This window comes from Hordeum vulgare, chromosome 4H (assembly GCF_904849725.1).
Source record: "Hordeum vulgare subsp. vulgare chromosome 4H, MorexV3_pseudomolecules_assembly, whole genome shotgun sequence".
NCBI classification, from domain to species: domain Eukaryota; kingdom Viridiplantae; phylum Streptophyta; class Magnoliopsida; order Poales; family Poaceae; genus Hordeum; species Hordeum vulgare.
This window is the reverse complement of record NC_058521.1, coordinates 451,395,122-451,422,400: the sequence shown is the minus strand read 5'-3', so window position 1 is coordinate 451,422,400 and position 27,279 is coordinate 451,395,122. Positions and strand designations below refer to the sequence as shown.

Below are 27,279 nucleotides of genomic sequence, written 5' to 3'. Positions count from 1 at the left end.
TAATATTTCAGGTGTGGTTGAATCTGACATATTTAGCTGCTAATACTTGAGAGTATTCTCTCACCTCCTGTTTGGCGATCAACAAATTTGGGTCGAATACGCTACCCTCGAAAACTGCTACGATCCCACGCGCTGGTGGGCCGTCAACAACATTCTTCTAGTTTCAATTGCCGGAGAGTGCTAGCAGCATTCTTCTGGTGCCGTTGCAAGGCAAGGTCTGCTGTTATGGAGTCATGAGACACGTGCATTATTGCATTATTTCTTTGCACCTACTATGTTAGCTTAAAAAATCAATTTCTAAAGCTCCTTAGAAGTATATCATTTTTCTAGTCGTGTGTCATTCCATGCACTAATCACTCCACAATTTTTGCTAATTCGGATTTGATAAATATATGTTTTCACAAGAATTGAGGCTTCGATGTGGTTATTGGTATGTAGACGTGCCAGCTTGTAAACCTATTTGGAAAGAGAAGATGGAGTAATGATGCTACATCATGGTGTCAGATCAGGCGTAATAAGGAACACTACCTAAATTTATCCTTCAAGATTTTGTTCTATTAATATTAAGATGTTCTCGAAAGGCAAAGTGCTCTACTCTTTGATATATTTGTAATTAAAACCGCAAAAAACTATGATATTGCAGAATATATTGAAGTTAAAAGGCATATTTAGTACCGCAGTGCACATACGTCGTTCCCGGATCTATAGCACACGAGCTCACATGTTGTCTTTTTACTACTGAAATCAAAACAATATAGCGTAGTGTTGGAAATATGCCCGAGAGGCAATAATAATTAGTTATTATTATATTTCTTTGTTCGTGATAATCATTTATTATCCATGCTATAATTGTATTGATTGGAAACACAATACTTGTGTGGATACATATACAAAACACTGTCCCTAGTAAGCCTCTAGTTGACTAGCTCGTTGATCAAAGATGGTCAAGGTTTCCTGGCCATAGGCAAGTGTTGTTACTTGATAACGGGATCACATCATTAGGAGAATCATGTGATGGACTATACCCAAAATAATAGCATGTTGACGTGTCATTTTGTTGCTACTGTTTTCTGCGTGTCAAGTATTTGTTCCAATGACCATGAGATCATATAACTCACTGACACCGGAGGAATGCTTTGTGTCTATCAAACGTCGCAATGTAACTGGGTGACTATAAAGATGCTCTACAGGTATCTCCGAAGGTGTTCGTTGAGTTAGTATGGATCGAGACTGGGCTTTGTCACTCCGTGTGACGGAGAGGTATCTCGGGGCCCACTCGGTAATACAACATCACACACAAGCCTTGCAAGCAATGTGACTTAGTGTAAGTTGCAGGATCTTGTATTACGGAACGAGTAAAGAGACTTGCCGGTAAACGAGATTGAAATAGGTATGCGGATACTGACGGTCGAATCTTAGGCAAGTAACATACCGAAGGACAAAGGGAATGACATACGGGATTATGTGAATCCTTGGCACTGAGGTTCAAACGATAAGATCTTCGTAGAATATGTAGGATCCAATATGGGCATCCATGTCCCGCTATTGATATTGACCGAGGAGTCACTCGGGTCATGTCTACATAGTTCTCGAACCCGCAGGGTCTGCACACTTAAGGTTCGACGTTGTTTTATGCGTATTTGAGTTATATGGTTGGTTACCGAATGTTGTTCGGAGTCCCGGATGAGATCACAGATGTCACGAGGGTTTCCGGAATGGTCCGGGAATGAAGATTGATATATAGGATGACCTCATTTGGTTACCGGAAGGTTTTCGTGCATTACCGGAAAAGTTTCGGGCTCATCGGTAGTGTACTAGGAGTGCCGGTAGGGGTGCCGGGGACCATCAGGAGGGGTGTCACGCCCCAAGGGGTCTCATGGGCTATGGTAAGAGATAAACCAGCCCCTAGTGGGCTGGAATAAGTTCCCACTAAGGCCCATAAGGTTTGAGAAGGAAAAAACACAAGGTGGAAAGAGTTTCCAAGTGGGAAGGTGGAATCCTACTCCAAGTAGGATTGGAGTAGGACTCCTCCACCTCCAATTTCGGCCAAACCTTTAGGTTTTGAGGCTGCCTCCTCCCCTCCCTCCCTCCTATATATAGTGGGGTTTTAGGGATGATTTGAGACAACTTTTGCCACGGCAGCCCGACCACATACCTCCATGGTTTTTCCTCTAGATCGCGTTTCGGCGGAGCTCGGGCGGAGCCCTGCTGAGATTAGATCACCACCAACCTCCGGAGCGCCATCACGCTGCCGGAGAACTCATCTACCTCTCCGTCTCTCTTGCTGGATCAAGAAGTCCGAGATCATCTCGAGTTGTACGTGTGCTGAACGCGGAGGTGCCGTCCGTTCGGCACTAGATCGGAGCGGATCGTGGGATAGATCGCGGGACGGTTCGTGGGACGGTTCGCGGGGCGGATCGAGGGACGTGAGGACGTTCCACTACATCAACCGCGTTTCTTAACGCTTCTGCTGTGCGATCTACAAGGGTACGTAGATCGGAAATCCCCTCTCGTAGATGGACATCACCATGATAGGTCTTCGTGCTCGTAGAAAAAAATTTGTTTCCCATGCGACGTTCCCCAACAGTGGTATCAGAGCTAGGTTCATGTGTAGATGTAATCTCGAGTAGAACACAAAAGTTTTTGTGGGCGGTGATGTGCGTCTTGCTGCCCTCCTTAGTCTTTTCTTGATTCCGCGGTATTGTTGGATCGAAGCGGCTCGGACCGACGTTACTCGTACGCTTACGAGAGACTGGTTTCATCGCTACGAGTAACTCCGTTGCTCAAAGATGACCGGCGAGTGTCGGTTTCTCCAACTTTAGTTGAATCGGATTTGACCGAGGAGGTCCTTAGATGAGGTTAAATAGCAATTCATATATCTCCGTTGTGGTGTTTGCGTAAGTAAGATGCGATCCTACTAGATACCCATGGTCACCACGTAAAACATGCAACAACAATTAGAGGACGTCTAACTTGTTTTTGCAGGGTATGCTTGTGATGTGATATGGCCAACGATGTGATGTGATATATTGGATGTATGAGATGATCATGTTGTAATAGTTAATATCGACTTGCACGTCAATGGTACGGCAACCGGCAGGAGCCATAGGGTTGTCTTTAAACTAACGTTTGTGCTTGCAGATGCGTTTACTATATTGCTAGGACGTAGCTTTAGTAGTAATAGCATGAGTAGCACGACAACCCCGATGGCGACACGTTGATGGAGATCATGATGATGGAGATGATGGCGTGACGCCGGTGACAAGAAGATCGTGCCGGTGCTTTGGTGATGGAGATCAAGAAGCGCATGATGATGGCCATATCATGTCACTTATGAATTGCATGTGATGTTAATCCTTTATGCACCTTATCTTGCTTAGAACGACGGTAGCATTATGAGGTGATCTCTCACTAAAATTTCAAGACGAAAGTGTGTTCTCCCCGACTGTGCACCATTGCGACAGTTCTTCGTTTCGAGACACCACGTGATGATCGGGTGTGATAGACTCAACGTTCACATACAACGGGTGCAAAACAGTTGCACACGCGGAACACTCGGGTTAAGCTTGACGAGCCTAGCATGTGCAGACATGGCCTTAGAACACATGAGACCGAAAGGTCGAGCATGAATCGTATAGTTGATATGATTAGCATAGAGATGCTTACCACTAAAACTATTCTCGACTCACGTGATGATCGGACTTGAGATAGTGGATTTGGATCATGTACCACTCAAATAACTAGAGAGATGTACTTTTTGAGTGGGAGTTCTTAAGTAATATGATTAATTGAACTAATTGTCATGAACATAGTCTAATGGTCTTTGCGAATTACGATGTAGCTTGCGCTATAGCTCTACTGTTTTTATATGTTCCTAGAGAAAATTTAGTTGAAAGTTGATAGTAGCAAACTTTGCAGACTGAGTATGTAAAACCGAGGATTGTCCTCGTTGCTGCGCAGAAGGCTTATGTCCTTAATGAACCACTCGGTGTGCTGCACCTCGAGTGTCGTCTGTAGATGTTGTGAACATCCGACATACACGTTTCTGATGACTACACGATAGTTCAGTGCAAAATACTTAATGGCTTAGAAGCAAGGCGCCGAAGATGTTTTGAAACGTCACGGAACATAAGAGATGTTCTAAAGAGATGAAATTGTGATTTCATGCTTGTGCCCTTGTTAAGAGGTATGAGACCTCCGACAAGATTCTTTGTCCGTGAAGTCAAGGAGAAAATCTCAATCGTTGAGCGTGTGCTCAGATTATCTGAGTACGACAATCGCTTGAATCAAGTGGGAGTTGATCTTCCAGATAAGATAGTGATGGTTCTCCAAAGTCACTGCCACCAAGCTGTGAGAGCTTCGTGATGAACTATAACATATCAAGGATAGATACAATGATCCTTGAGCGATTTGCGATGTTTGACACTGCGAAAGTAGAAATCAAGAAGGAGCATCAATAGTTGATGGTTAGTAAAACCACTAAGTTTCGATAAAGGCAAGGGCTAGAAGGGATAGTTCGTGAAACGGCAAAGCAGTTGCTGCACTAATGAAGAGACCCCAGATTAAACCCAAGCCCGGGACTAAGTGCTTCTGTTATGAGGGGAACGGTCACTGAGGCGGAGCAACTCTAGATACTTGGTAGATAAGAAGGCTGGCAAAAGTCGAAAGAAGTATATTTGATATACATGATGTTGATGTGTACTTTACTAGTACTCCTAGTAGCATGAGGGTATTGGATACCGGTTCGGTTGCTAAGTGATTAGTAACACGAAATGAAAGCTACGGCATAAACGGAGACTAGCTAAAGGCGAGGTGACGATACGTGTTGGAAGTGTTTCCAAGGTTGATATGATCAAACGTCGCACGCTCCCTCTACCATCGGGATTGGTGTTAAACCTAAATAATTGTTATTTGGTGCTTGCGTTAAGCATGAACATGATTGGATCTTGTTTATTGCAATACGATTATTCATTTAAAGAGAATAATGGTTACTCTATTTGCTTGAATAATCACCTTCAATGGTTTATTGAATCTCGATCATAGTGTTACACATGTTCATGATATTGGTGCCAAAAGATACGAGGTAATGATGATAGTACCACTTACTTGTGGCACTGCCGCTTGAGTCATGTTGGTATAAATTGCATGAAGAGGCTCCATGCTGATGGATCTTTATACTCACTTGATTTTGAATCACTAGTGACATGCAAATCATACCACATGAGCAAGGCCTTGTTTTCATTGAGATGAAACAAGATAGTAACTTGTTGGAAGTGATACATTTTGATGTATGCAGTCCAATGGGTGCTGAGGCACGCAGTGGATACCATTATGTTCTTACTTCAATGACGATTTGAGTAGATACAAGAGTATTTACTTAATGAATCACAAGTCTGAAATATTGAAAAGTTCAATTCTGTTTCGCGAGTGAAGTTCGTCGTAACAAGAGGATAAACTGTCTACGATATGATCATATAAATGAATATCTGAGTTACGAGTTTTGGTACGCAGTTAAGACAATATGGAAATTGTTTCGCAGTTCATGCCACCTCGAACATCATAGTGTGATGATGTATCTGAACGTCATAGCCACGCACTATTTGGTATGGTGCATGCTATGATGTCTCTTATCGAATTACCACTATCGTTTATGGGTTATGCATTAGAGACAACCGCATTCACTTTAAATAGGGCACCACGTATTTCCGTTGAGATGACACGGTATAGACTGAGGTTTAGAGAAATCTAAACTGTCGTTTCTTGAAAGTTTGGGGCTTCGACACTTGTGTGAAAAAGTTTCAGTCGAATAAGCTCAAACCCAAAGCAGATAAATGCATCTTCATAGGATATCCAAAACAGTTGGGTACATCTCCTATCTCAGATCCGAAAGCAAAGTGTTTGTTTCTAGAAACGGATTCTTTCTCGAGGAAAGGTTTCTCTCGAAAGAATTGAGTGGGATGGTGGTAGAACTTGATGATGTTATTGAACCATCACTTCAACCAGTGTGTAGCAGGGTGCAGGAAGTTGTTCCTGTGGCGCCTACACCAATTGAAGTGAAAGCTGATGATGGTGATCATCGAGCATCGGATCAAGTTACTACAAACCTCGTAGGTTGACAAGGTCGCGTACTACTGCAGAGTGGTACGGTAACCCTGTCTTGGAGGTCATGTTGTTGAGCAACAGTGAACCTACGAGTTATGGAGAAAGCAATGGTGGGCCCGGATTCCGACAAATGGCTAGAGGCCATGAAATCCGAGAGAGGATCCATGTATGAAAACAAAGTGTAGACTTTGGAAGAACTACTTGATGGTCATAGGACTATTGAGTAAAGATGGATCTTTAAAAGGAAGACAGACGATGATGGTGATAAGTCACTATTAAGAAAATCTCGACTTGTGGCAAAGATGTTTCCGACAAGATCAAATAGTTGACTATGATGAGACTTTCTTTCTCGTAGCGATGGTAAAAGTCTGTTAGAATTATGTTAGTAGTTGCTGCATTATTTATGAAATATTGCACATAGGATGTCAAAACATTGTTTCCTCGACGGTTTCCTTGAGCAAACATTGTATGTGATACAACCAGGAGGTTTTGTCGATCCTAAAGATACTAGCAAGTATGCAAGCTCCAGCGATCCTTCAATGGACTGGTGCAAGCATCTCGGAGTTGGAATATACACTTTGATGAGATGATCAAAGATTTTGGGTTTGTACAAGGTTTATGAGAAACTTGTATTTCCAAAGAAGTGAGTGGGAGCACTATAGAATTTCTGATAAGTATATGTGGTTGACATATTGTGGATCAGAAGTAATGTAGAATTTCTGTAAAGCATACAAGGTTGTTTGAAAGGAGTTTTCAAAGGAATACCCGGATTGCGCTACTTGAACATTGAGCATCAAAGATCTATGGAGATAGATCGAAAGCGCTTAATAGAAGTTTCAACAAAATGCATGCCTTGACAAGTTTTTGAAGGAGTTCAAAATAGATCAACAAAGAAGGAGTTCTTGGTCACGTTGTGAGGTGTGAATTTGAGTAAGACTCAAGACCCGACCACGGCAGAATAAACAGAATAGACGAATGTCGTCTTCTATGCCTTAGCCATAGACTCTAAAGTATGTCATGCTGAGTACCGCACCTAATGTGTGCCTTGCAGCAAGTCTGTTGAGAGGTACAGAGAGTGATCCATGATTGAATCACTAGCAGCGGTCAAAATTTATCCTTAGTAACTGATGGACTAAGGAATTTTTCTCGATTATGGAGGTGGTTAAAGAGTTCGTCGTAAAGGGTTACGTCGATGCAAGCTTTGACACTAATCCGAATAACTATGAGTAGTGAAACGGATTCGTATAGTAGAGTAGATATTTGGAGCATTTCCGAATAGCACGTAGTAGCAGCATCTATAAGATGACATAAAGATTTGTAAAGAACGCACAGATCTGAAAGTTTCAGAACCGTTGACTAAAACCTCTCTCTCGAACAAGACGTGATCAGACCCCAAAATTGTATGGGTGTTGGATTCGTTGAAATCACATGGTGATGTGAATTTGATTATTGACTCTAGTGCAAGTGGGAGACTGTTGGAAATACGCCCTAGAGGCAATAATAATTAGTTATTATTATATTTCTTTGTTCATGATAATCGTTTATTATCCATGCTATAATTGTATTGATTGGAAACACAATACTTGTGTGGATACATAGACAAAACACTGTCCCTAGTAAGCCTCTAGTTGACTAGCTCGTTGATCAAAGATGGTCAAGGTTTCCTGGCCATAGGCAAGTGTTGTTACTTGATAACGGGATCACATCATTAGGAGAATCATGTGATGGACTAGACCCAAACTAATAGACGTAGCATGTTGATCGTGTCATTTTGTTGCTACTGTTTTCTGCGTGTCAAGTATTTATTCCTATGACCATGAGATCATATAACTCACTGACACCGGAGAAATGCTTTGTGTGTATCAAACGTCGCAACGTAACTGGGTGACTATAAAGATGCTCTACAGGTATCTCCGAAGGTGTTCGTTGAGTTAGTATGGATCGAGACTGGGATTTGTCACTCCGTGTGATGGAGAGGTATCTCGGGGCCCGCTCGGTAATACAACATCACACACAAGCCTTGCAAGCAATGTGACTTAGTGTAAGTTGCGGGATCTTGTATTACGGAACGAGTAAAGAGACTTGCCGGTAAACGAGATTGAAATAGGTATGCGGATACTGACGACCGAATCTCAGGCAAGTAACATACCGAAGGACAAAGGGAATGACATACGGGATTATATGAATCCTTGGCACTAAGGTTCAAACGATAAGATCTTCGTAGAATATGTAGGATCCAGTATGGGCATCCAGGTCCCACTATTGGATATTGACCGAGGAGTCACTCGGGTCATGTCTACATAGTTCTCGAACCCGCAGGGTCTGCACACTTAAGGTTCGACGTTGTTTTATGCGTATTTGAGTTATATGGTTGGTTACCGAATGTTGTTCGGAGTCCCGGATGAGATCACGGACGTCACGAGGGTTTCCGAAATGGTCCGGAAACGAATATTGATATATAGGATGACCTCATTTGGTTACCGAAAGGTTTTCGTGCATTACCAGAAAAGTTTCGGGCTCATCGGTAGTGTACTGGGAGTGCCGGGAGGGGTGCCGGGGACCATCAGGAGGGGTGTCACTCTCCAAGGGGTCTCATGGGCTATGGTAAGAGATAAACCAGCCCCTAGTGGGCTGGAATAAGTTCCCACTAAGGCCCATAAGGTTTGAGAAGGAAAAACACAAGGTGGAAAGAGTTTCCAAGTGGGAAGGTGGAATCCTACTACAAGTAGGATTGGAGTAGGACTCCTCCACCTCCAATTTCGGCCAAACCTTTAGGTTTTGAGGCTGTCTCCTCCCCTCCCTCCCTCCTATATATAGTGGGGTTTTAGGGCTGATTTGAGACAACTTTTGCCACGGCAGCCCGACCACATACCTCCATGGTTTTTCCTCTAGATCGCGTTTCTGCGGAGCTCGGGCGGAGCCCTGCTGAGATTAGATCACCACCAACCTCCGGAGCGCCGTCACTCTGCCGGAGAACTCATCTACCTCTCCGTCTCTCTTGCTGGATCAAGAAGGCCGAGATCATCGTCGAGTTGTACGTGTGCTGAACGCGGAGGTGCCGTCCGTTCGACACTAGATCGGAGCGGATCGTGGGACGGATCGCGGGACGGTTCGTGGGACGGTTCGCGGGGCGGATCGAGGGACGCGAGGACGTTCCACTACATCAACCGCGTTTCTTAACGCTTCTGCTGTGCGATCTACAAGGGTACGTAGATCGGAAATCCCCTCTCGTAGATGGACATCACCATGATAGGTCTTCGTGCGCGTAGGAAAATTTTTGTTTCCCATGCGACGTTCCCCAACACGTAGAGTATTCAGATAATAATATATGGACATGCAGATGCTAGAATGAATCATGTAACATGCTAAAATGTTGGATAACCACGGTGGGTGAGAATACCTCTTCCAACATGCATCATACCAGTTTTAGATATGCGTATTGTCCAATTCCATCTTCTCCTTCACCTCTTCACTGAACTCCCCCTTGGTTGGCTTGGCCATCACTAAAACATAGCAGGTAGACGTGATGGTAGTCCGTGTAGTCGCAAGGTCATGTATAAGGAGTCAACCATAATGCACCAACTTATTTTCAATTGAAACATAAATTAAGTTTCTCAAATATTTGAAGGGTGTGCTTTTTCTCAATTAGATAGCCCACGGTTACAGAATAAAGGTGGGCCAAAACCCAATATTTTCAATATAGAATGTACTACGAAAATAACTAAAATAATTTTGTAAGCACAAAATAAGATTGTGGGGCCTCAGATAAATCCGGGATGATATCAATCAGGAGTCCCCAATTATCGCGATAGTAGTTTCCTTTCTCTCATCATGTGCCTTATATTGCCTTTTTTAGGCGATCTGCCTTGTATTGTATTTCCTAATACTATTACTTTCGACATCTCCTCCATCCTCCCTCGTGATCTCTCAACATCATCCCAACATATGTTCACAAGAAGTCTCTCCCCCTTGTCGCACCCCCTGCCCTTGGTGAAGCACCATCATCGTCCATGTCCGCGCCACCGTCCCCGATGCCCTATGCTAGTCAATCTCCAACCAGATCCGGTACTATTGGGCATGCTATCGACAAGGTAAAGACATATTATATCTCTTTTCATTCGATACAAGGTTAACTATCTAAAAGTGATATGCTTGGGTTTTCAGGAGAACATCAATAAGGTAGCAAAGGATGAGGATAAATATAATATGCAGGTCGAAGAGGTGATAAAGAAAAATGAGGATAGAAACCCTAAGTCGATAGAGGTGATACAAGGAGATTCTATTATGTAGGATACAAAAAATATGCACATTGAAGAGGTGATAACAGTACAAAATGATACAAATCCTGAGTTCGGAAAGGCTACACAACAATCCATTACAGAGGGTCCAGAAAACATGCTTTTTGAAGATGTCATAAACAAGGACTAGATCATAGATGGCGCGCGTTGCAGCGCCCGTTTATTTTGGCTCTTATAATTGCTAGATATATGAAACAAAAGAAAATACAATGTTTGGGCTCTTATAATTGTTAGGGATATGACCTAATTTATATACTCTTGTTTTCAGTGTTTTGAACTATTGTACTTTCTTGCAACTTATGGTAGTCGACTCCATTTTCCAAAATAATGATATGTAACTGAAGAGAGGAACATATGATTGGGTTCCTAGGTATTGCCTTCATCTTTTTCTCATATGTCTAATGGACTTGTAGTTGATTCGAGTTTCAGTCTTAAACATGTATGGGTTTTGAATTAAAATGGTTGGTGGATACATGATTGCAACTAATCGTGACATGACTCCTAAAGAAACTCTCTCACAAAGGCTCAAATAATAAGATCCAAAAATAACAATATTGTGGAAAAACAATAGAAATAATTGAGATAGTAAAACCACATCAAGATCAAGCAAGACAAATAATAAATGGTATTGAGGTTAATGAATGGGTAGAACTAAATATATAAATATATACTCAGATAAAATCCTTTTTGCATTTATCTATATTACGGTTCATGAGAAGAGAATATATACAAAATGGAAACAACAAAATGTAAAATTAGATGGACAATTAAACAACTAATATTAATGAAGCCAAAAATCTGGGAATATATAAATTCAGCAAGAATCATATTTTCCAAGATTCTATAAGCTTGTCGTTGGTTTTCTCAGATTAATAACTCGGCTTCACAAGGTTGGCAAGTTCACTAAACTGTTGGTTCCAAAGCTAAATGCTCAACAATCAGATGATACAGAGAAAGAATATCTTGTAGCCATCAATACCAATACTTCCATATCCATGGACCTACAATTGAAGAATAGGAAAATATTAAGACTAAACTAAAAAAATGATTGAAAGAGGATACACTGCCGAGAATGGAATCAAGGCACAAGCAATACAAGTTCCATGGAAGGTCAGTTGCCCCGAAGAGCCCTCAACAAGGGACACAATATTAAAATACATCCACGCTTACACTAAACTTTGTGCTAGAACAGACATTCAGTGTTGAAAAGGAGGAAATAAAATGATCTCATGACAACACTCTGCATTTAGGTCTGCAATTCACGCAGCATATGAGCGAGTTTCTACATTCTCGTTGGCTTCACTCTTCTTTCCACAAAAAGTAACAAGTGTTCACTAATTAATATTTCAAGAGAAGCAGAATTGTACTGACAGAAGAAATATACAATGGATAGATAGGACTTTGGAAGAAGATACATGATAAAAGTAGAGGTCTTGTAACTATTATCCGGTCATTGCTTAGCAGATTAAAATGGTACAGATAAACCAACAACTACACCACAAATTTAATGGGCTTGTGAAGATATCAAGCGAATGAGGAAGTCTATGATGTAATTTGTATACTGATGCACTGAGAGAAATAAACAGATTTCATAAGAATCTAACCTATAGCTACGCTGCATATGAATTGATGTGACCCAATAAGTACACATGCTCCAAAGTGAAGGAGTGCACCTCTGCATTCACTATTTATTCTTAACAGGCTATGAATGTAACTCTGCAGGAAGAACACGAGTACCCTACAAACATGTGTGAATGCACATGTAGAGTTTATGGAAATCAATAGATCAACAACAGAATCAGATAAGCGCATAGTCATCTATTCAAGATTACTTCCAAAAAATTACTTATATTGCCCGGACATCTGTTGGTGGATCATGGTAAAAATATAGGACTTATAATCATCGCCTGGGGATGTTGAGTACATTAAAATTGTACGCATAAACCGACAACAACTGAATGTGCTTGTGTTACTGCAATACAAAATAAACAATCGAGAGAATGACAAAATCTATAATGCCATTTGCATACAGAATTATAGACGCACTCAGAGAAATACGGATTTTATAAGAATCTAAAATGCAGCTACCTTGCATACGTTTTTGAGACCTGGATAAGTATACATGCTCCAATGTAAATAATTGCACCTCTCCATCCATCATTTACTCTTCGCAACCTATGAATGTAAATCTACAGGAATAACACAAAGTAGCCTACAAACATGTGTGGATGCAGATACACAGGGATTATGTAAATCAATAGATCAAGACTAATTAGAGATAAGCACATAGTCCTCTATTCAAGATTCCTTCCTAAAAATACTTATATTGCTCATACACCCCATTGATCAAGAATATCCATAGCGATGGATTAGAAGTAAAAATCTGACTCGTTCATTTCTTCACGACATTTCTTCAAACAGGCGAGAGCCTTGATGTGTGAGTGTACAGAAGCGGAGAGGAGCCAGAAGTGGAGTTGAAATACATGCGGATTCGCGAGGTTGAGATGAATGACCACGGAGGCGGCAAATTTGGCGCTAAAATACGGGAAGAGAGAGGGTGCACGTGGTGTTGTGTCACTTGCGCTTCGCCTTATTGGGATTTCCCCCACGGAGCAGTGGATTGATGTTGTTGGCCGGAGTAGGCATCACTGGAGTAGATGGGATGATGAATGACGGCGCCAGGAGGAGTTACGGTCCAGAGGGAACGGATGTGGCAGCGGCAGCTCACCTAGGGTTCGCCTAGGTCATATGAAGAATGGAATTGGAAGGAACCGGGTGCGAAGGATGTGAAGATGACGGTGCATGGCAGCAGCGCAGCGGCACAACGGACGGGGATGTGTCATGGGAGGCAGTGCCGCGGTGGCTCCAATGGCGGCGTGAGTTCCCGATTGAGACGGAGAGGAGAGAGGTTGTGGATGGACGCGGGGTTGTTGGCTGAGATGGGCTTCTTCGAGCGAGGCCGAATCATGCGGATGGCCCAGTCAACCAACGCACTCCATTTTTTCTTCGGGAGCAGCGGCCCTCTAGGACATCCGGCCCACTTGCTGGGAGACGAGGAAATCGGCACGCTAATGAAGATCGGACGGCCAAAAATTGTTAGATCGAGAAACGAACGGCCAAAATTGCAAATCGCTGAGGGGGCGGGGATTAGGTGCAGTTTTACTGTCCTAAATGATGATACTGCAAGTCTGCAGCAAAATGTTGTACATCAACATGCATATGGGTAAATATATGTTGAGAGAAGTAGATGTACTTCTGTACTTATTAAATCTTATCATTTGTTGAAGATAAAGAGTGAAAGTCATATACTGTAAATTAATATACAAGCATGTCTTCACATGATATTTTTTTTAGTAGGACAAGGTTGATAACAGAAACTTTTTTTGAAGCATATAGATTGATAAGAGACACTTTATATGATGATGCAGCAAGTACGCATCAAAATGTTGAACGTCAACATGCATATGAGTACGTGGATATTTTAAGAACAAGTACATGGACTTTAGCGTCGCTTGTACTAAACCTTAATATCAGGGACTAAACAAAGATGGGAGAAGAAATAGGAGGGGGTCTTAAGGAGCTTACTATGGTTATGTGAGGTTGGTGAGTACTCCAACAAGGTGAAGAGATGTGCTGAGGCGGCAGAAGTTGCGGTGTGCGACATGCGAGGACTGAAGTCATGGGACCGCCGCTAGGGGTATGGTACACAATGAGTTAATTAAGTAGTATGAAACCAGTCGACCTCGCAGAATATCGAAGTTATTAGAATCCTACTTGCTTTTATTCAACCTTTAGTTCTTATGCTTCTGAAGCGAACATACCGGTACCTCAGGCATACGTTTTATGATAAGTTTCACACGAACATCAATTCCAGCGCTGGAATCTTAAGGTTAATGATATGACACAAGGAATCAGCTATAGCCATGTTATGCTTCTCACTTATAGAAAGTAGACCCTTGAGTACAATGACTCCTATTATGCATTGCATCAAACACATGATGTGCACATTGTTAAAAGAGTCAAAGCCTGAATTATTTGCATACAGAATTTATGAGTTAACTGGGAAGAGAGACTTGCCTAGAGCAAAGAACGGAGCACGCACACACACCGTGGCCCGTCTTGTCCACTTTTCATCATGAATGCTCTCTCGAGTCAGTTCAAGGAACATGAAGGAAAGCTTCTCCCTATAATGAACAATGAGATAATTAACAGGAATGAAAGCCATGGCACTACTGCAGCCTGACCATGGCCCTCCCCTAACGAGCTCCTTTCTTATTCCTCAACATCATTATAATCATGATAAATAAAGTTTATGCAGTATGCATGCCATGAATTGAAGAAGAGAACTTAGACGTATAGATCAAAGAAGATCGGATAATGAACACGAATGAAAGCCACGGCACTGCTGCAGCCTGACCATGGCCCTCCCCTAACGAGCTCTTTTCTTATTCCTCAACATCATTATAATCATGATAAATAAAGTTTATGCAGTATGCATGCCATGAATTGAAGAAGAGAACTTAGACGTATACATCAAAGAAGATCAGATAATGAACACGAATGAAAGCCACGGCACTGCTGCAGCCTGACCATGGCCCTCCCCTAATGAGCTCCTTTCTTATTCCCTCACATCATTATAATCGCGATAAATAACATTTATGCAGTATGCAGGCCATGAATTGAAGAAGAGAACTTAGACGTATACATCGAAGAAGATCAGTGTCGGGACCCCGATCCTAAGCCATAGGAATCTAGCCTGTAACCCATCGCATCCCTTTGTGGTCTCACGCACGGTTAACTCCACGGCTGCAGCCTTACCTTAGCCGGGACCGTTTGCGTCTTTTGACTCACGTATGCGATAGTATCGCTAGCAATCCAATGTCAAAGAACCCGGATCGACATGTCTAGTCATAAACCAAAGTGGCAGTACCGCACAAGGACAGGCATACATGACCCAACAAAGCAGGTGTCGGTCATCGGCGAATGTAGACGAGTCGTAGCAAGCTACAAGGACTCCATTACATCGCGTGACATTTCCCCAAAGGGGACAGACACAGTAGCTAAGAAGGACACATGCCGGTCAACCAATGTGTCCGGAGCAGTAGCGGACTACCAAGGCTCGTTGGACCACAAAGGGGCATTTCCTTGTAAGGAGTGCTACTAAAGTTCACGACTAGGTAATCGAACCCCATACATATCAAGTACGACACACGTACGCATGGCATACCGATATGTATAGATACATCGATGGCATCACAACATAACCATAAACATACAAGCTTTATATAAGAGGCTCGGAAGAGCCACACATATAATATTACACATTAAGGGTCTCACGACCCATAATAGCAGTCATACAATACAAGCCAGCGGAAGAGTTATAAACTGTCTGGGTACAGACAGGGCAACTAGTAGGCACGTGGCCTGACTATACTACAGAGCCGACGTAGGCCAGATCGTAGCTGGGACACCAGCTACTCGTCGTCGTCGATGTCTACGAAGAACCCTCCATTAGGGTCATTAGCAACCTCTGCAACATTTATTAAGCAAACATGAGTACGAAGGTACTCAGCAAGACTTTAGGAGAACTAACTACTCATGCAAGGTATCAAAAGGTATCGTGGGGTTTCATGCGGAAAGCCAGCATTTGACTCGTGGCTAGACAACTTGCATTTTGAAATTAGTTTTGACAACTTGATTTCTCGCACACGAGTCCACTAACACCACAACAATACACTATCGTGGAATCATTCCGTCTCCATACGGAAATGCCGTCCACGACACTCACGCTTATCTTGACAATTTTATGAGTATCCATTGAAGTTATCTATGAACAACATATGTCTCCAAGTAGTCCATATCCGCGGACGCGGCTATTCAAATAGATCATAACCCTGCAGGGGTGTACTTCGTCACACACGCTCTCGCCACTTATCGCCAAATGCACGTCATGCACCTCGGCAACCTTCAAGCGGAAGCCCAGCGAGGGAGTCGGCCACGACCGTTAACCACACTAGTACCTAGTCCAGGTTTATCGCCTATCTGAGAGTAACCCGTACGGAAGTCCGGCCGAGGTTTCCGCCACGGCCTCAAACGATGTGCGCAGGGTTCCCAAGCCCACCATCCGGGTGCCACTTGGTACACCGTGCCACTGCCTACCGCATCACGGCCCACCTCTCAGGTCAGCACCATGCACGGCCTCCAGCATTTCTATAAACACCAGAAACTACTTGCAACTCCTGGACCGAGTACTACGCGATTAATAGGCCGAGCGGGATCATATTTCAGGGCCCAGCATGTGCTAGTATCTAGTCTTGGATTACATACACGGAACTCAGTTCCTAAGGACGGTTCCAATGAAACAACCCGCCATGTACTCCTACACAGCCTTTCACCGGTACCTTTACCAAATCAAGTTCAACACACAACCTTTGCTCACCGAACACATTCCACATTTCTGTTCATCTCCCAGATGACAGACCATACACAACTCTAAGCATAGCATGCATAGCAGGATAAGGCACATCATAGCTCAAGCAACTACCAGGTATGCTAGGTTGCAAGGTTCAGCTATTTACTGTGACAAGGTTAAGTCATGCAAAGGAAGTGGGTCCAACTATCGTGGCAAAAGCAGTTGAAGCATTTGATCCTAATGCAATGAATAGGTGCAGGAGCAAGAACATAGGAGTTATCGGGATGATCAAAGGGGTTGCTTGCCTTGTTGCTCACAGGAGGAACGATATCCGTCAGACGGATATTCGGTGGAATCCGGGGGTGCGGAGCCTACCAAAATGAATGGCAACATTCAGTAACAATCATATGCAATCAAAATGATGCATGAGCATGGCATGAGAATGCAAAGTGATAAGTTATTATAATCAAGATGTTTTAGGTTTAGAGTTGATTTGAATCACATTCGAATAGCAATTCAAACGGGTATTCTCGGATACCGGTTTAATTGATTCGACCTGATGCTCAGATCAACTTAATGTTAACATGCATGAAATGTCATGTTATGGTACTGATTTATATCTAGGGCAGTGTGTGATTATTGCATTTATAATGAAATTTGGATATTTTTGCAAATTCCATTTATAAAGTGATTAAAAGAATTGAATTATTCCTTATTTCACAAATTAGGGTCCTGTAACTTTTTCAAACATAGTTGAAAATAGCATAATCAGAATCCTTGAATTGTTCTGATACTTTTTCATATATAATTTATTTTCATTGGAGTTACAGATTAATTTCTATGATTTTTGCAATTTTTAGCAATTTCCTGAATTAGTTTTATACTGGAAATTCTATTTATTGCATCAGGCTGACGTCAGCAGGTCAGCCGACCTGTGCAGGTCAAACCTGACAGGGGGGGCCCACTAGTCAGCCTCTCTGGGACTAATCCCGCGCTGACCAGCCCCTAATTGGGGTTTGACCAGGCGTGGGGCCCTCTGTCAGCGACTGAGGGGAGGGCGATTACGCCCTAATGGTCGGCCACGTCGACGGCCACCGGAGGGTGGTCGCCGGCGACCAGACCCGCGGCGGAGGGCTCGCCGGAGGTGACCTAGACGGCGTTGCATAGCACCAAAACGCACGCGGTTGGCAGCTACAGCATGCTCGCGAAGTGGCCGATCTGGCAGGACCAACTGGGGAGGCTAGGGTCGCCGGAAGAGGCGTCGGCGACGAGCCGGAGCGGCGGCCGAAGCTCGGGCGTCGTCGGGGGCTTTGAATCAGAGGGGTCTACGCTCGGTTCTTAGCTGCTACGGCATCTACGCGTCGTCCTGGAGCTGCTGGTGCTCTCGGGAGGACCAACTGATCATCGGAGGGCTACCGGCAACGAGCGGCAGCGGTGTCCTCGTCGGGCTCCGGTGAAACTAGGGCTAGAGGAGGGGATCGAGGGGGAAAACTTAGGGGAAACGACCGCATGCTCACGGGGAGTGCAGAGCAGAGCTTAGACGGCTCGGGGAAGGCCTGGGGGCGACGAATCGACGGGAGAGGTCCGGCGGCCGGAGGAGGAAGACGACGGTGTTGCAGGGCTCGAGGAAGCATCGGCTTCTACAGAGAAGACCAGGGCGACGAGGCAGAGCTAATGGCGTGCTCTCGGAGGGGATCCTATGGCCAGGGGCACGGGCAGCTCGAGCTCGAGCTCGGCTCTAATGGCGGCAGCAAGGAGGGGAAGGAGATCCGGGCGGAGGGGAAGAACCGAGGCGGGGAATGGATAGGGAAGGCTTTGGGGAGCTTATCCCCGTCGTCGCCAGCGCGAACCGGCGGCCAGGCAGGCACGCAGGTGCGTGGCCGCGCCGGAGGGGGCGGCGGCCACCTCCTGCTGCCTACTGGCGCGAGGGAGGGGACGAGCGGGGAGATGGGCCGGGCCAGGCTGAGGCGACAGGTAAGTTTTTTCCCATTTTCTCTGTTTTTGTTTTTCTGTTTTGCTATTTATTGCTTTGCTAATTATTTCAGCTCCAAAACAAGAAGTAAAACTATTTTGGACCTCCTGAAATATTTGTTATAATATCCCCACTCATTTCCAAGACTTTCAACATTTTTGGAAAATTATAGTTTCTGATTTCAAATTTTAAATTTGAAACCAGTGGCTTTTGCATTTATTTAAAATGCTTAAAGTGTCAAGAAAAATAGTTTTCTCCAATGCTCATTTACTTTCATGATTTATCAGAAAGTTTGAACATTTCTTGAGGCCATTTTGGGTTCATTGATTTTGAACTAGTTTGAAATTTCCTTTAATTGAAATGGTGGCTAGGGTTTTGAGTTTTTCCTTTGCCACTTTGTTGTTTTTGTTGAAACTTCTTAGATGCAAATGCAAAGAAGACATGAGCACAATGCTATCTTGCTTAAGGGTTAGGGATGTGACAATCAGATAATGAACACGAATGAAAGCCATGGCACTGCTGCAGCCTGACCATGGCCCTACCCTAACGAGCTCCTTTCTTATTCCCCGACATCATTATAATCACGATAAATAAATTTTATGCAGTATGCATGCCATGAATTGAAGAAGAGAACTTAGACATATACATCGAAGAAGATCAGATAATGAACACGAATGAAAGCCATGGCACTGCTGCAGCCTGACCATGGCCCTCCCCTAACGAGCTCCTTTCTTATTCCCCCACATCATTATATAATCACGATAAATAAAGTTTATGCAGTATGCATGCCATGAATTGAAGAAGAGAACTTAGACGTATACATCGAAGAAGAGATTTGACTCGTCCAACACAAGAGTCAAAAAATCTAGAGCACAAGGGGAAAATCCAATAACATTGAGGAGAAGCAATTACGATAGTACTGTCCTCAATGTTGAGGCGCAAGAGAGGCTGAGCGGCACACACATGCACGTGCGCGAGGGGAACTCCCATGATGCCGACGAGCAGTGGTCGTAGTGGGCTGCATCAGTGTCGATTGCAGACACGACGACGTCGCTCGCACGATATTAACCCCAACCTTCCTACCGCACCGCGGTCCCCGCCCCGCCATCGATGACTCCAGCTTCAACTATTTCCCCACGCCGCCAGGAGCGCCTTGCCTTATCTAGGTGGGTCAAGACCGTGAAGGGAAGCGGAGGAGGTACCATGGTGCTTATCCAGATCGATGGGAAGGTGGTGGTTCGCCTTCACTTACCCAGATCGTGGGGAACATGGTGATCCGCCATCGCCGCTGGTGTGGTTAGGTTAGGCATGGAGCGTTAATGGATGAAGCCGGGTGAACGGAGGTGCGGAGTCGTTGTTCCTGGATGAGTTGGCCTACGGGACGGGAGGCCCAATCAACCACATGCCTCGGTTTATGCCCCGGAGTAGCGTCCACTTAGGACACCCCGCGAACGCGCATGGAGGAAGATCCGATGGCCAGAAATCACCCAGACGCAAAGTCAAACGGGAAAAATGACTAATAGCGTGAGATGTCTCGCTTTAGGTTCAGTTTTACTGTCCTAATAAATGGAGATACAATCCCCGAATCAACAGAGGCGAGTTTTCTTTCCACATGTCATTACTATTCTAATTCTAACGCCACAAATCAGACGGTAATTTTGTAGTACAATATCACATAAGAAATATCTCTTATAAGATTATATTACTGTGTGTTTCAGGTACTGAGCAATGTCGAATCAAATGAAATACCCAACGACAGTGAAGTGGATGAAAATAATTGCATGGAGAGCCCACAATACAGACCTCTTCTTGAAGAAAACTTAGCGAAAGGAGAGGCCAAAGATTCTGAACATACACAGGTGAGTTTGCTTTTCAAACTATATCTTCTAAAATTATTTTTTATGTGTTATATCCTACATAAGGATAATTGTTTTAATTTTGTTCCGATAAATTAACCAACAATGAAACAAGTCAACTAATGGTGGCAGTTAAGGGCAAGGAATTGGCAGAAATAGCCGGGAGAGAAGGGCTTGAAACTATAGAGGACGAGCTAACACATCCCGTGTATATGAAGAAGCATATACGACAACATAACAAGCCTAAGAAGGCAAAAGACTATGTTGTTTCTCCACAAGGCACAGAACAAAACCTTTGATGTCCTTGTACTGCTAAATTATTGTTCTTTTGTTCATTATTATTAAATGTTATCATGGACATCATGATGGATTATGCCTGCACTGGCGATGATTTGTCTGTCATAGAAACTATCAGATCTGAACCAAGTGAAGAAAGACATTTAGTGAGCATCGACGACGCATTTTTGAAAAAAAGAACATTTACTATCTCTTCTAACTCCCGGAAAATGGGTTAGCGACGAAGTAAGTAGAATAATATCGCATTAAGACAATAATATGCTATTTAATTGTGAGTATGTGTCAACTAATATATTGTGTATATTTTAAATTCTAGGTCATAGGTGCGTATATAAATTGCATGACTGCTACTAAGCATTTACAATTAAGGTCAGGTGAAAGTGTGTTCTTAGAGAATGCATGCATCTCTAAGATGATAAAGCTCGGTAACTACGTGCCTTCGGATGACATGGATGATGTACCAGTACGGGTATTAAAGAGAGCCGAAAAGCATTTGGAAAATGATATGGTTAGTCTTACTTTACTACATATTTCTATGAATTAGAGCAAGAACGACCAATTCATCCACATATGAGTACAACTAAAATAATCTTTTTCTTCAGATATTCATTCCAATAAACATGAACGACGTTCACTGGTACCTATGTCTTATAAATGCGAGAAAATTATGTGTTCAAGTGCTCGACTCGCTAGGCACATCAACGAACCGCGAGGACCTCAATGATACGGTTAGTATTTAGTACTATAGTGAAGTCTGCTCATAAGATGTTTTTTCTCTTGCCAATTTCTTGCTTGTGATGCTTATGCTTTTTTCATTTGTTGGTGCAACAACTAGAAGGATTGGAGGATTTATTCAAATATGCATCCAACCACATGGAATTAAAATCCGATAAGTAGACTGATCTAAATGTTACAACATGGAAAAGAGAAGAACATATTAAGAACAAACCTCAAACGGATGGGTACGCGTCCTAACAGAACTCAGCCCATTTTTACATTGCAGGGTACATTTGTTCAATTCTTTTTTTATCGAGGTTGTCCAGTACGACTGAGTGGTTCAGTCATCATCATTTTATAATACTAATAATATTTTGTTCATAATTTTGTTAATCATATCAAATTTTTGTAATCATAGGTCATCTTGTGGTCTCTGGATGTTAAATTACATGGAGTACTTCACGGGAGATAATTTGTCCGACACTCTTGAACAAGTATATCTTGCATCCTACCATGATACTATTTATTTCATGGTGTATAATATTACTCCACTTTAGGTTCATATGACAAATTTTAGAACAAAATTAGCGGTCATTTTAGTCGACTCGGAATTTAATGATGATGATATAAGAAACCGGAACTTCGATGATGATGAAACCAAGACAGATCCCACCGACTGTGTGATTGTGGAAAGACCTTCTAACAAACCAAAAGCATCCAACTCATCATCACAAGTTGAGCCCAGCTCGCAATCATATATCCTTTCGTCGTCTGTCACTCCAACAAATGACGACTTAATAGACGAATTTTGTTTGTTCATGAGCACGGTTGATGATGTCCCTTTGCTAGAGTAAGACACATTTTTCGAGTTCATTTTTTCAAATAAATTATTACTCTTGTATCACTATAATTGACAGAATTCCCATTTCACAGGAGTGAATGGGTGAGAACCTCTCACCCTTATCCTATTAGTGTAAATTTGAGATAATAAAAAAACATATTAAAGAATGATGAGTGCATGGATGCTGATTGTTTTTAATACGGTGTGCGGATACTAGCGTGCCACGACGTCCAGCTTGCTAGAGACATCCTAGTACACTATATGGATATATGATTTTGTGTAAGTTATTATAACCATATATTACATTTTGCTTCATTCTACTAATGTTTTTTATATTATTGTAGTCCATGTCCCAGTATGCACGAGTTCCAAGTCATCGTGATGGCATGGACATTGCTATGTTGGCACGACTATTTGATAGCTGGCCTGGTAGCAATGAGTATCATATCTCAGAATGTGATATGGTAAGATTTGAATTAGAAGTCATTGTTTATTTGGTCTTAATGAATGATAATGATTGTTGTGTTTCGAAATGTATGCATCATTGCAGGTTTTATTGCTTTTTGATATTATTGGGCTATATTTATTGTTCGTCTTGGACCAACAGAAAAAAGTTGTCTCTATTTTGGACCCGCTTTCAATACCCACTTTCGGAAAGCATATACTTGAAAGTATGGTTAATGATCTAGACCTTGCTCTCCAAGTTGCAAACCCTGCCTTCAAGGACAACATCTCGACATGGGGATGCAAAGTTCCCGTTGTTCCCACAAACTCATACAGGTAATAATTTTGTCTCTCTTTTGTATGAATATGGTAATAATCTTGTCAATACATCACAACCTTAATTGATTCATTCAACTCACATGTGACATCTCATACATGCAGTCCCCTCTTTAGTTATTTGGTTTTCAATTTAATGCACTCATGGCACGATGGAACATTACAGTTTCCGGTACCCAAGGTAAATATTGACACCATGCTCATTCCTATACACGTTACACATGTTTTTTTAATAACAATGTTATATAATACATATGTAGGATGATTTTGAACTCAGGAAGCGATTTTTGGTTCATATTTTGAAGTTTGAAGAGAATGAAGTTCTAAACCATATCCCGGTCTTAGAATGAAGCATTATGATCGCATCAAAAGATGGACCTTCCAGAGCTGATCATCATCAAATAGTGACTACTAGGTTGCATATAGTATAGAAAATGCTTCACAATTTGTGAATATGGACAACAAAGTTGTTACCACACACATGGAAAGAAACGGAAAGATAGCATACATACATGTATGTATTTCACTAACAATATTCCACAAATGAGTGGTGATGTGATGAAGGCATGCTTGTTGTGCATATAATGGCATCAGCATCAACATAGTTTAGATGTCAATTGATGGAGTCACATGCATTTCTGTGATACAAAAAGTGCAGACTATTTTATGTAAACTATTGACAAAAAGGATCACCAAGTAGATAATGGATTCTTCACCTTAAATATCTGGTTGTCTTGTGTGTCAGTGTGATGATAGAGTTAGTGACTCTTTGAACTATATAATTAATACACTAAACTATGAATGAAGGGTCATTATTGCAGTCAATTTGAAGTGATTCACAACGCCATTTATCCAGTTAAATAATATAAGTCAACAATCCTATTTGATATAAAAAACTGATGTCTCCATGACTGAATATAACTTCTATAGTTACAGTCAATGCAGTAACTTCTGATATCCATCGACAATAATTCCTTCATTGTCAACTTGTGCTCCAATACTTCTCCTTAGTTCAGCCAATGGTAATATTGTCATTATTGATGTCAATGCACAATCATTTGGTCAAATGCAAGAACGAAAATGGCCCAAATTTCAAACCCACTCATGATAGTAAGAGTAAAGAGAATAAGATAACGATGCTCAATTAACAAATTGAGGGAAAGCAGGTTGTTGGTCCAAACACAGCTGCATGCTTGTTGCTACTTGGCCTCTCCTCTCCATGTCTTAAGACTAGTAAGCGGCCTCTCCTCTACTTGGAGTCACATGCACGGCGATGTGATGAAAGCATGTCTGTTGAGCATAAAATGGTATAAGCATCAACATAGTTTAGATGTCAATTGATGGAGTAACATGCATTTCCGTGATACAAAAAGTGCAGATACTAACTTGGTTGTGACCCTGGAACTCTCGGTCACTAAGGCCCTGTTCAGCTATCCACCAGTTTCTTAAAACCCAAGGATTTATGGAGCACCTGTTTGATCGCTCCAACATTTTCTACTGCAGCTCGTCCGCTCCGGGAGGGAAACCGAACGGACCCTAAGTGCCAGTAATAATGCGACATGACAACGTTAGAATACCACTCAAATCATGCAACTGCCACAATAAGCAACAACTCAACATCAATTAGAGCTAGCTGATACTAACAAATTAAGCCACCCAGAATCCAAATCCACAAATAAATATACCCAAGCATCATCGATACTGAAAAATTAGAGCTAGCTCATACTGAATAATTAGAGCTAGCTGATACTGACAAATTAGAGCTAGCTATTTGTATGTAAAGCCAGTATGGATGCTAGATCTACCATCTCAACTACATATCGAAAGAGAGGCGCGAGGAACCACATCAAGGATGGAAGCACCGTACCAAATTGAAACGAGAAAGAGGGAGAGGGGGAGGAAGGAAAAGGGAGACCTTCCATGGCGGCACGACATTCCGAGAAGAAGAAGCACAAGGGAGCGAGACGTCCCGAGCTCCATGTCCCTTGACGAGGGCGTGAATCCGCTCGATCTTGCGCCGCCTAAGCCTGAAGTGCTTGCTTAGACGCAGTGGATCCGGTCCGCTCTGAGATGCCCACTCCCTCATCGTGTCTAGCAACTCACACCCAAATCTACGCTGAGACACGACGGCGGAAGAGTTCGCAGTGAGGCGAACCCCTGGTGGGGAGAGGATGTGCCGGGCGACGCCATAATGGGGAGAGGAGGCGACGAGCCGAGGCCGTAGGGGGTGAGGGGTGGGGGAGGAGGCACCAGACGATGTCCTGGCTAGAGAGGAGGCGGTGTGCGGCGGCGTGCGGGCAACACGCGAAGGAGAGGAATCTGCGGGGTCAATTGCGGCGGAGAAAGCGAAGCGTGTGTGTGTGCGGTGAGAAACTTATAGCTTCTTAGTGGGATTGAAAGGGCGGCCATCTCTTTCCCTCTCTTTTTTATACATCCCGCCGCTGTCTCTTTTTAGTTTGTTTTTTTAGCAAATTTTCTTTTTTATTTAAAGTGATCGACCTTTTTTTGCATCGGAGGGATCGACTGTTTGACCGTGCTATATCAAGATAATGTTCCGTATTTGTTATTTTTAAGTACTTTTAGAAGTAATAATTACAATATATTTATGTGATCATGAATTTTATCTGAAAACATGTGTATGGATCACATTTACATCATCAAAAAAAGTTGACTAAAAGAGAAATAAAATTAGAAGTACGGATAATGATTTTTATAGACTAAGATAGATGTGTTGCACGTGCACGCTTACTAGTATTAGTAGAAATTTTGTCTAAAAAGACCACATATCCAGCGCAATTGATAAAAAAGACCAGCCCTCGATCAAATTACCAGAAAAGATCACCTAAACCGTGACGGCAGGCGCGCCAGCCGACACATGGCACCTGCCTCCACGAGCGGAGGCGGCAGCCCGTGCTGCCACAGGACCAGGTGGGAGGCCATACGTTAACGGAGCAACCGGTGGACCCTGCCGCCACACAGCCAAACTTCAGGCTGTGGGCAAATGGGACCTGCCGCCACCCATGCTGGCTGCATGTAGGTGCATGTTTGCATGCAACATATTAATAAACATGTTAACGGAATGCAGGTGCATGTTTGCATGCAGCATGTTAATAAAAAAAGACCTGACAATACAGGTGATAGTGATTTGACATAACAAATTATGGTTAGTAATTTAGTAAATTTAAAATACTACCTCATCAACATTTTTTTCAGAGTGCTACTGACTGCTCCTACAACTAATAACCATGATCGTGAATATGTTGGGGAACGTCGCATGGGAAACAAAAAATTTCCTACGCGCACGAAGACCTATCATGGTGATGTCCATCTACGAGAGGGGATGAGTGATCTACGTACCCTTGTAGATCGTACAGCAGAAGCGTTAGTGAACGCGGTTGATGTACTGGAACGTCCTCACGTCCCTCGATCCGCCCCGCGAACAATCCCGCGATCAGTCCCACGATCTAGTACCGAACGGACGGCACCTCCGCGTTCAGCACACGTACAGCTCGACGATGATCTCGGCCTTCTTGATCCAGCAAGAGAGACGGAGAGGTAGAAGAGTTCTCCGGCAGCGTGACGGCGCTCCGGAGGTTGCTCATGACCTTGTCTCAGCAGGGCTCCGCCGGAGCTCCGCAGAAACCCGATCTAGAGGAAAAACCGTGGAGGTATGTGGTCGGGCTGCCGTGGAAAAGTCGTCTCAAATCAGCCCTAAAACCTCCGTATATATAGGTGGGAGGGAGGGGACCTTGCCTTGGGGCTCAAGGAGCCCCAAGGGGGTTGGCCGAGTCCAAGGGGGAAGGTTCCCCCCCCCCAAACCGAGTTGGACTTGGTTTGGTGGGAGGGAGTCCTTCCTTCCCTTCCCACCTCCTCTTTTTTTCTACTTGATTTTCTTCTCTAGGCGCATAGGGCCCTCTTGGGCTGTCCCACCAGCCCACTAAGGTCTGGTGCGCCACCCTCATGGCCTATGGGCTTCCCCGCGGTGGGTTGCCCCCCCGGTGAAC

The 27,279-nt window shown here is 43.2% G+C and overlaps 1 long non-coding RNA gene across 1 annotated transcript; it reads right to left on the bottom strand.

The window, feature by feature from the left end:
• Window positions 1-24,131: 24,131 nt before the first annotated feature.
• On the bottom strand, window positions 24,132-25,647 carry LOC123446599. Its single transcript, XR_006631408.1, has 3 exons — window positions 25,191-25,647; window positions 24,662-24,811; window positions 24,132-24,565 (listed from the first exon to the last, which is right to left on the bottom strand). It is a non-coding gene; the product is annotated as an uncharacterized LOC123446599 (long non-coding RNA).
• Window positions 25,648-27,279: the final 1,632 nt, after the last annotated feature.